The sequence below is a fragment of the Lactuca serriola genome, chromosome 3 (genome assembly GCF_051521515.1).
Source record: "Lactuca serriola cultivar US96UC23 chromosome 3, Lser_US96UC23_V15, whole genome shotgun sequence".
Taxonomy (NCBI): domain Eukaryota; kingdom Viridiplantae; phylum Streptophyta; class Magnoliopsida; order Asterales; family Asteraceae; genus Lactuca; species Lactuca serriola.
The window spans coordinates 234,908,701-234,920,756 of NC_136410.1; the positions used below are offsets into that span (position 1 = coordinate 234,908,701).

The 12,056-nt window shown below is 31.3% G+C and overlaps 1 pseudogene; it reads right to left on the reverse strand.

Moving 5' to 3' along the window:
• Window positions 1–5,001: 5,001 nt before the first annotated feature.
• LOC145093715 (calmodulin-like protein 3 pseudogene) lies at window positions 5,002–5,985 on the reverse strand (annotated as a pseudogene).
• Between the last annotated feature and the right edge of the window lie 6,071 nt (window positions 5,986–12,056).

Here is a 12,056-nt window from a genome sequence, read left to right on the forward strand (position 1 = left end):
TAATAGTTGAAAGGTTTTATTTTTCCAATTGAATAGTTCAATGACCATTGAACTTCATATCTATTGATTCTTTCAAAAAAAAACTCTATATCTATTGAATGCCAACATGATATCCCACAATGGTAGAGTTTAATCCATTGAATGTTAATTAGGCATGTCAGCTCATTCAACTCTCATCTCAAGCTATTCATTGTGGATGCTTTAAGTATTATTCCGTTGAGAATTTCTACAATACCCACCTGAATTTTGTGATTAATTACATCAAAAAAACAGGTCTGGAATTCTAAAAAATAAAATTCACCCACTGTACAAATAGACGTGTATAAATTCCATTTTTATTAGTATTTTAACGTTTATATGACCAAATAAACTTAAGTTATTCCGTTATATAGCAACTTAAAAAGAAAATTATGGAAATAGTTATTGTACTTTACCTAAAATTCATGCAGAGAGTTTATGTTTGTCGAAGGTGGTCCCATGAATCACCTAATTTTATAAATTATATACAAAAAATTTAGGACCTATGTTAAATTATTTTTGAAGGAATGTGGGACAAAAAAAAGTATTTATTAATTAAAATAATGGATTTGTCATTTGATATTTACCATCTATATAGTTAGTTCAGCATCAACCAACAAAATAAAGGGTAAATTACATCATTTGTCCATCGTGCACATATCAGAAAACGTGTTTGGCCTTATTTTCAAAAATTAACTCGGACAGTCCCTCGTTTGTTTTAACCTTACACGCTTCATCTCCGAAAGACGATTTTGTTGCGAACTTAGTCCATGCCTAATTTGAAATGACCATAACACCCTTCTATTTTCTATTTTTATTTTTTTGATTAATTTAATGTTTTTATTATGAATTTCAATTAAAAAAATAGAAATAAACCCTCTCCCCTTCATTTTTCTCCAACCCATTCCACCCCTTCACTGTTACTGATCAGAAAGAAGCACTCAAACACACATACAAACTGTCGGCCACCACCACCGTCTCCACCCTCCGGTGAACATTCCCCAACCCTTTCTGATGGGTGGTTGTGGTCGTCATTCTAGAGCCTTTTCGTCAGAATCCGGTGCTCGTCTTCTCCGGCAGAAATGACGGGATCTAACGGAGACTCTTGCGATGGTCTTCGACCTCTTTCTCTACCCTCTTTCTTAATCTAAATCTGACAGAGGCTCCTTTCGATGCCCACCCTCACTGTCACCTCTAAGCTATCGTCATCACCTCACATGTGCACCGCTATCAACGTCGGTTAGGGGGTTTCGACAGATCTTCGTTCAAAACATCCAACTCCATAGTCATAATTGAATCTCCACAGTTGGATCTACATATGTTCAACTGAAAACCTTCGTCTTTGTCACCACCTGTTTGTCGATGATGGAGCGTTCATCGCCACCTTTTGGGTTTTACATCTGTTTGTGCTAGGGATTTAATAGTTACAGGTCGGATTTGCAAATGCGTGGTCGCCAGTGGAGTTGCAGAAAAGAGGAGAAGGTTTATGAGCGGAACTATGATGGTGATGCTTTGTCGGAAGTCGGCGATCTCCTTCTTCACCTGTACGCCACCATCGAAAGTCGTCGATGAAGTTTCAGATGGAGGGTTTCAGATCGAGGTGTTGCAGGAGGAATAAGGAGGTGAGAAGAGGGGAGAAGGAAAGTTTTGTAAGGAGAGGGTGGGGATTTTTGGTTTATTTTCTTTTTTTTTCTATTTAAAACTAATAAAGAAATAAAAGAAAATCTAAAATAAATAATTAAGGGTAAAACAGTCATTTCATGTCAATAGGGACTAAGCGTGAAAGAAAAATCAAACCTAAGGATGGTCCGAGTTAAGTTTTGAAAATAAGGACTAGACACGCTTTCTGGCCTATGCACGAGGGACGACTGGTGTAATTTACCCCAAAATAAAATTGGGAGTAAATTACACGAATCATCCCTCGTATAGGCGTCCAAAAGCATGTTTAGTTTCTATTTTTAAAAATTAACTCAGATCGTCCTTTTTTTATTTAAAACTTATACACTTCATCACTCGGTACATAAAAAAAAACTATTTTACCCTTCATATTTTTTTTCATTTTTTTATTTACTAATCATTTTTAAACTTGAAGAAAAAAAGGAAAAAATAAATAAAGATGTGCCCCCCCCCCTTTCTCTCCCTTCGCCCTTTCCATCTCCCCACTTTCGTTGTTTCCCTCTTTCTCACCAAAAGCCCTAACTTTCTAGTGATATAAAACGTGCAATCCACCACCTTCTTTCTCCGAAGATGGCAGCAAAGACCTCTGACGATAGCTTCGATAATGTCCTTTTCTTCTGCCCCCACTTTCAATCGCATATAGGTCGTCTTCTTCTTCTCCCTCCAATCGATCACCATATATGGGTCCTTCTTCCTATTCTCGCTTCAATCTACAACCACAAACAAGAAAAATGAAAGTGCATTCTCTCTTTTTAATTCCTTAATCAAGCAATCACCCAGGTATATTGCTCTCAATCGAACACACCCCTCACCTTCTTGTTTCTTGTTCGTTACAGATCAAGTATAAAGCACCCTCTTTTTATTTGTGTGTTGTTTATCTTAATGAAGCGAAGAATGATTATTGTTAATGGTTAAGATGAAATGGTTCGTTGTTGGCTTAAGGACTGCTAGGAAGAAGAACAAGGGAAAAGGAGTCATATATGGTGTTTTCGAAAGAAAAAAAGTGATGGTCAAAATAGGGAGTAAATTACATGAATCATCCCTCGTGTAAGTGTCCAAAAGCATGTTTAGTCTGTATTTTTAAAAATTAACTCAGACCGTCCCTCGTTTGTTTAAAACTTATACACTTCACCCTTCCGTACATAAAAAAAACTATTTTACCCTTCATATTTTTTTCATTTATTAATCATTTTTAGACTTGAAGAAAAAAGGAAAAAATAAATAAATATGTCCACCCCCCCCCCCCTCTCTCCCTTCGCCCTTTTCATTTCCCCACTTTCGTTGTTTCCCTCTTTCTCACCAAACCCCTAAATTTCTAGTGATATCAAACGTGTCATCCACCACCTTCTTTCTTCGGCGATGGCAGCAAAGACCTCTGACGATAGCTTCGATAATGTCCTCTTCTTCTACCCCCACTTTCAATCGCATATAGGCCGTCTTCTTCTTCTCCCTCCAATCGATCACCATATGTGGGTCCTTCTTCCTATTCTCACTTAAATCTACAACCACAAACAAAAAAAAAATGAAAGCGCATTCTCTCTTTTTATTTCCTTAATCAAGCAATCACCCAGGTATATTGCTCTTAATCGAGCACACCCCTCACATTCCCGTTTCTTGTTCGTTACAGATCAAGTATAAAGCACCCTCTTTATTTGTGCATTGTTTATCTCAATGAAGCAAAGAATGGTTATTGTTAATGGTTAAGATGAAATGGTTCGTTGTTGGCTTAAGGACTGCTAGGAAGAAGAACAAGGGAAAAGGAGTCATAGATGGTGTTTTCGAAAGAAAAAAAAGTGATGGTCGATCGTTGGGGTGGGTGGTCCTATGGTGGTCATCATCTGACAGTGATGATAATTTTCTATCAATGGATTTAGGGGATGGAGGGTTTAAAAAGGAAGGGGCTAGACCTGACAAAACATGACATGACACGAAAACATGACACGAAATTAGCAGGTTAGGGTCAGAGATTTCGACACATTCATGTAAACGGGTTGACACGACCTGACACGATAATTAAACGGGTAGGGTTAGGGTCAAGACTTTCAACTCGAAGATGACTCGAATATGACCCGTTTAATTATATATTATTTATTATAAATTTCATATTTTTATAAATATATTATATGTTATAGACTTGTAGTGGGTCAAACTCAATAATTAGAAGTAATATTCAAATTTTCAAAGTTACTTAATGTTAGTCATCCTCACCATCTATCCATTTTGCTCCCTAATTTTAACTCTTTTCATTTTTTTTTTCTTCTAAACTTACTATAAATTTTGTCATTTCATCTCATAACTTCAGTGTTTCACTTTTTTCTTTTTGTCCCCATAACTCTTACTTTCCAACTTTTAAAATATTTCAACCGGACATGACATAACATATTTACAAGGTCTAAACCTTAACCCGAAACCCGACACGAAAATAAATGGGTTGACACGGTACTACACGATAATTAAACGGGTCGGGTTAGGGTCAAGCTCTTTCAACCCGTTTAATGTTTGGACACAACATGAACCCAACACGACACGTTGTCAGGTCTAGGCTAGGATAAGATGGGGGGGGGGGTTAATTTAATTTTGTATATTATAAGTAATTGTAAGAAAAATAAAATGAATAAAAAAAGAATAAAAAGGACAGAATAGTCATTTTATCTCTCGTAAGGGATGAATTGTACATATTTAAACCAACGAGGGACGGTCCGAATAAAATTTTGAACATATGAACTGAACATGCTTTTTGACAGAGAGGATTCGTTTAATTTGCTCTAAAAATAGGTGATAGATGATACCTTATAAATATCAAGACGATATAAAAAAAAAAAAAAAAAAAACTTTAAAGTACATTTGTTTTTGGTGGCCATGACTATGCTAATAATTTAATAAGCAATTATCCAAACATTTTTTTTTATCATAAATTGGCTTTTGCATTGGTTCCATTTGCTAACAAGTGGTTTTTTGAGATTAAAAAAAAAACATAACGTATTTGGTGCCTAACCTTTTGATTTTATAACGTTTGTTATCATAAATTTAAAAAAAAAAAAAAAAAAAAAAGTTAACCGACTGTTTTACTCAAATTCAATGTCACTACAAACTTTGACATCAATTTAGCTGGTAGAGACCATATACACAACGAATTACAGAATTAAAGACAACAACAAGACAATTTCAAAATTGAGAAGGAACTTGCAATTTGGATAAAATATAGGGACCAAATTTGTAATTTAGTCCAACTTAAATTAAAATAAAATATTTCAATTATAGAACAAGTATAGAAGGAAGATCCTCATCGTTCAGCGACACATATCATAAACAACTTAAAATGTAATTTCTCCAATAAAAATTAAAGAATCAATGATGATCGAACTATATACATCCTTACAGAAATTCATGTTGGGATTGTATCTTGGGTTCGAGGTCAAGAACATAAAACCCCCAAAATAAAGATCATTATAAAAAAAAAGACTCTTTAAAGTCCTAAAATCATCCCCAGATCATAAAAAACGAAATTAACAAACAAATGAACATAATTGGAATGAATGATTTGATTAATCAGATCATAATCGGTGTGTATTTCAAGTTTTCAATCTTGAGCCATGGCGGAAAACCCACCTGATCTCATCATCTCTTTAAATTCAGTAAAACTAACCATCCCATCACCATCAACATCCACCTTCATGATCATCCGCCTGCAATCATCCGCCTGCCGCCCTTGCTTCAGCCCTAGCGACTCCAACACCGATCTCAATTCTTCCACAGTGATAAACCCATCTCGATTTTGATCGAACACATTGAAGGCTTCCATCACATCCTCCTCGTTTTCCCTGTCGTCCATGATCGATTTGTACAGAGCACCAAACTCGTCGATATCAACACATCCGTCGTTGTTTTCATCGATGTTTTCGATCATTTTAACTAGATCTGAGTCTGGGATGAATATCCCCATGTTCTCTAAGGACTCGTTTAGCTCCTGTTTGGTGATTCTGGAATCGCCGTTTTTGTCGAACATCTGGAAGATGCGGTGGAGCTGGTCGGAATCCATGCGAGAAGAACGCGGTGTTGATGGAGGTGGAAGTAATGGAGTGGTGGTGGTGGTGAGGTCGTGGATCTGTTGTTGTTGTTGTTGTTGGTGTGGATTGTATGAAGAAGGGAGGTAATGTCTGAGTTTTTTTGGAATGAAAGAGAGGAAGATTGTGTAGATGAGATTGTAGAAGAGGAAAATTCTGGAGCAAATTGCAGCCATTTTTAAGCTGGTTTTTGCAGAAGAAGTTGATGAAGGAAAGTGAAGGGAAGAAACATCTTCTTATAATACAAGGCGTCAGTGGACATGGAGTGAGGGTTGGTTTACTAATTTATTTCTTGTTGCATAAAATATTTGAAAATGACATAATTAACATTTATTAGATATTTTTCAAAAAATAAAAAGAAATTACACAGATGACTATAATAATAATAATAATAATAATAATAATAATAATAATAATAATGAAAAATAGAATTTAATTCCTTCCAACACCCATTGAATAATTAATGAATTCCAAAACAAACCAAAAGCAATGCAACAAATTTCTATGTAATTTATTAACAATAACAAAAATATAAGTAAAATCATACCAAACAAACCAAAAGCTATAAAACAATTTTTAGACTATCGCAAAAATAATAATAATAATAAATAATGAAATCATATTTACTTATTTTATAATTCTTTTAATCAACACTTTGTATAATTGCCTATAACTATAAAATTTTATGTACCTTTCTCACTCATATAAATTGTCAAACCACATATACATACAATAGTTCACTCGTAATGAAAGTACATTAAGCACTTTAGGAAGTACGTATAGAAATTCCCAAATAATAATCATTTAGTTAAACATTGCATTGCATGTGTTTGCATAAAAATATAATATTGATCTATCATAAAAAGAATACATTATTGTTTTTTACTTTTGGTCGTTGTAAAAGCTTCAATGTTTCTTTTGCCATGAACATGTTCCCTAGTTTTTCAAGTTACTAACTAACGATCATTACAATATAACTTAATCTAAACATATGGTATAACTTATATAAACAACCAGTTAACTCATATCATTTTAATATTTTATCAAAGGTTACATATTTCATAGCATATATATATATATATATATATATATATATATATATATATATATATATATAAACAAGTATTTGACATATTGTTGTTCAAAAATCAGTTTTGAATTCGGATTATTTACAAGCAGTCAGTATCTATAAACTTTTTTTTTACATATTATGTATATTTTAAACATTTATAACTTATTAAGTAACGTAAAATCAACCAAACTTATATATTTATATTTTTGTTATGAAAAATATGTATTTAATTTAAGAAATAAAGCAAGGAAACATTGTGACCTCATGGAAATCACTATCACGCGCTTGTATGCCTCGACTTTATTTAAACGGTCGCTTGCTTAATGTTGCCGGCCCCTTTTACGCTTTCCGCGTTATTCCAATTTCATAGATCCGTTGAGCCTCTCCAACCACCTAAACACGTCTTTCGTTTATTGTTTTATAATGTAAATTACAATAATAGTCCCTACATTGTAGTGAAAAGTTTATATTTTGTCCTTTAAGTAATTTCTGTTATATATATATATATATATATATATATATATATATATATATATATATATATATATATATATATATATATATATATATATATATATATACACTAGACGAATTCACGCGCGCTGTGCGTCGAAGATTAAAAATATATTGTTAAAATATTGAAAAATATATGTTTAAAATGGTTATGTTATTGACATTAACTTTGAGATAATATTTTTACATTAATTTATATATATATATATATATATATATATATATATATATATATATATAGGATATAGATCCGGTAAAAAAAAATTTTGGTAGAAAGGTAAGAAGTTTTTTTTCTACATATTTTTTTGACGAACAAAAGAAATGAATTACTAGATGATTCATTTGTAAGATAATTCACAAGAAAAAATTCCCAAAAAAACATCTTTATGATTCATTTTTAAGTAAATTAAGAAAAAATTCACTTTTGTGACAATTTTAGTGAATAACAACAAAATCACTGTATAAATGAATCATCGAGATGTTTTTTTGAAAATTTTTTCTTGTGAATCATCTTACAAATGAATCATCTAATGATTCATTTTGTTTGTTCACGAAAAAAATATGTAGAAAAAAAACTTCTTACCTTCTTACCAAAAATTTCCTTCTTATTTGATCTTGATTATATATATATATATATATATATATATATATATATATATATATATATATAGGGAAGGGTTATATGGAAAATAAACAATTAGGGCAACACATGTTGAAACCAATGAAAGCATGACAACACATCATTTTGGAATAACTACATAAATAACTTCCATAGTAGATTGCTTATGAATAAAGAAATGGACACGTGTCACTTGATCATTGGTTCCAGCATATATTGCCCTAATTGTTCATTTTACATTGAACCTAACCCTATATATATATATATATATATATATATATATATATATATATATATATATATAATCTCAATTATTTTGAACAATAATATTCATTGACATCAACCAACTTTCCTCATTAATAGAATTAAATATAATTATCTATTTAGTATTAAATTTAACAATTATTATTATTGATTAATTATATTTTTACTTATGCGATCATTTTTTAATTTTAATAATGATGTTCATTTAAAATACAATTTATTTATAGCTAAATGAAATTTATAATTTGATGTTATTATCATTTAAAATTGTTATTCATTAATTTTAAACCACTTATTATTAATAATAAGTTAAAGAAGATTTTTAAGAAACACTTTATATTATTATTAAAATGTGAAACATACACTAAATAATAAAGTGGTAAGATAGACAATTTGAATTTCAAAAGAGACTTGCATGGATAATATGACATATCCATGTAATTCGATTCTATTATTTATAATTATTGCTTATTAATTTTAAAACCACTTGTTATTATTAATAAGTGAAAGAAACTTTTAAAAAGCACTTACTATTATAATTAAAATGTTAAACATATACTAAACTATAAAGTGATAAGATAGACAATTTGCATTTTAAAAAGGCTTACATGGATAATATGACATATCCTTGATTTTTAAGTAATTATTGTTTTGAAGCAACATGAAAATAAAAACATGTATATAATAGTTAATTAAATATTATATATATATATATATATATATATATATATATATATATATATATATATATATATATATATATATATATATATATATATCACCTTCCATAACATATGATCGATAATATGAATCTAATCTAATTTACATTAAAATTTTAACCACAACATACAATGATATTCTTAAAAGAATACTTAAATCAAGAAAATACAAAAAAGAATTAATATATAACAAACTTACAAATTAAAAACTTCAACATAATAACATGGCTCGAAAAATTGTTCAAAGCCCTCAAACCAATACAAAGAAACTTTAAACTTGTTTTCTTTGTGAATTGTGTGTGTGATTTGTATTTGTGTGTCTACTAAAAAAAGATTGTCCTTTAGTGGAGTACCCATTAATTGTATATTAAATATATTATATAAGTTATAAAACCTTTGAATTGTTAATCATTATTAAGAGACTTTTGAGTGGTATTCATTAAAATAGGAGGTTTCAAATGCATGAGGTGTTTGCATATTTTTATGGGGGTTTCAAATGCATGAGGTTAAAGGAAAAATGCTAGCTTTATAAGTATGTATGATATATATATATATATATATATATATATATATATATATATATATATATATATATATATATATATATATATGGGGATATGGAATATACATTACAGCCTCACCTAAGCTTAGGTACTAAACCTTTAAAATATGTCGTTTTAACTTAGTAAACATACTCGGTTAGTTTTCACTTAGTAAATATATCATCATCGATAACATTTCTTTCCTCCATTATCGTTTTACCATCCTCGTTTTCTTTCCTCCATTATCGTTTATTACTTCACCATAATGAACATTACTTTTTTCACTGTCACAAAGTTCGAAGATAATCAATATTCTCGCTTCGTTATCAAAACTATTGCGTCGATCTTGAATCTACACATTCAAGTGTTAATCGTGAATCACCTAACCACAATCTTTATATAGTAAAATGACGTATTTTCATGAGGTTTAATACCTAAGCTTAGGTGGGGCTGTAATGTATATTCACTTTTCCTTATATATATATATATATATATATATATATATATATATATATATATCAAGATTCTAAAAAGCTCGACATAGCTCTAAGTCTTGTGTCTGCCACCAAACTTTACCAAAACGTCACATTAACTCATATATGTCTATAAAATAGAAGAGTAAATTACTGAAATGATCCCCATGGTTTGGTAAAAATTACACGTTTGGTCCCTAACTCTTTTTTTGCACTCAGATTGTCCATGTGGTTTGATTTTTTTGCGTTTTCGTCCCTTACATACATAAAGTTAGGGACTAAACGTGCAATTTTGACCAAACCGTAGGGACAAAAAACGCAACAAAATCAAACCATAGGGACGACCCAAGTGCAAAAAAAAAGTTAGGGGTCAAACGTACAAGTTTAACCAAACCATAACGATGATTTTAGTAATTTACTCAAAATTAGAATAATAGTTGAAAATATATATATATATATATATATATATATATATATATATATAAATATTAATTATATAAAAAAAAATGTCGTCTTAAGTCACGTTTTACAAACGACGTGGCTTGCCAAGCCTTGCAAAAGCTTAAGACTTGACATTGCCGCAAAGTTATGCATTATGTTATTTAGAACACACACATATATATATATATATATATATATATATATATATATATATATATATACACACACACACACACATGGTCTAGTTCTATGATGACTCATTTTAAAGTGAGGACCCATGAGGACACCTTAAAAAAATTAAAAACAAATCTAAAAAAAATACAAATCATAAAATCGAGCATAGATCTATATCCGGAAGAAAAAAAATTAGAAAAAAAAATCATCATTAAAATTGATCCATGATTCAATTTTAATGATCCATTTTTTCTCCCAGACATAGATCTATGCTCGATTTTATGATTTATATATATTTTTTTAAGGTGTCCTCACGAGTCTTCACTTTAAAATGAGTAATCACCCGATTCTCTCTCTCTCTCTCTCTCTCTCTCTCTGTCTCTCTCTCTCTCTATATATATATATATATATTCCTACCTTTTGTTACTACTTATTTTTCAACTCATAAAATAATGATATGTGGAATCAAATATATTTTTTTTCCTAATCTTCTATCTAGATTTTGACACTCGCACTAGTCGTCTTGTGGGCTCAAAGCATCAGCCATCACGTTAGTCTGCTAATCAAGCCCCCACCGGAAAGTGATGTTCTTCTTCATCTGTTTCGTCACAGGAACTTGTAACATCTCAAATTTCGAGGCCAAAAATTTCATTTTAAAATTTAACATGTAATAAAGCGTATTACTAAAACATCGTCAAGTTACATTAATTATAAAACATAAGGTCATGTCTCAAAACATTATCATCGGAAACAAAGAAAATCAGAGTACAATCCCAAAAAATCCAACGCGGAAATGATGTGTGTGTACGCCGCCGACACTTTCTTTTTTGACGAAGAGGTACCTGAAACCAAACCAAAACTATAAGCACAAATCTTAGTGAGTTCCCCCATCATACCGCATACCACACAATATCGTCGGTATCTTTCAGCCGATAAATTGCATCGTTATCTTTCAACCGGTAACCATCATCGATATCTTTCAACCGGTAACCAACATCGGTATCTTTCAACCGGTAACGGTCATCGGTATCTTTCAACCGGTAATTGGGGACTATTTCACCCCTATCACTAGCATAAAATCAACAGATATAGCATACAGTCAAGCATATCCGGGTACTGACCTACCCTTGGGTCCTAAGGACCATTGTTAGGGAAACTAACCCCTACTAAACACATAACACATATTCCAGATAAATCACATAACCAGTCCAAGATAATTATCACAAAGACCATTATCTTATAAATACCTCTTTTGGTGGGCCAACATTGTGGCCTTAGACCCACCCTTACTGGAAGGTAACTCACCTCAATGTCGTGCAGTGTCAGAAATATCTTCGGCGCACAAGTCGACTCCCTACGACTCCTCGATCCCTACACGACGACCTCCAACTCAACAAACATCACATACAACCCTAAACAGGGTTGGTCCAAGTTCAGTCAAAGTCAACGTTGGTCAAAGTCAACATTCAGTTGACCTGAC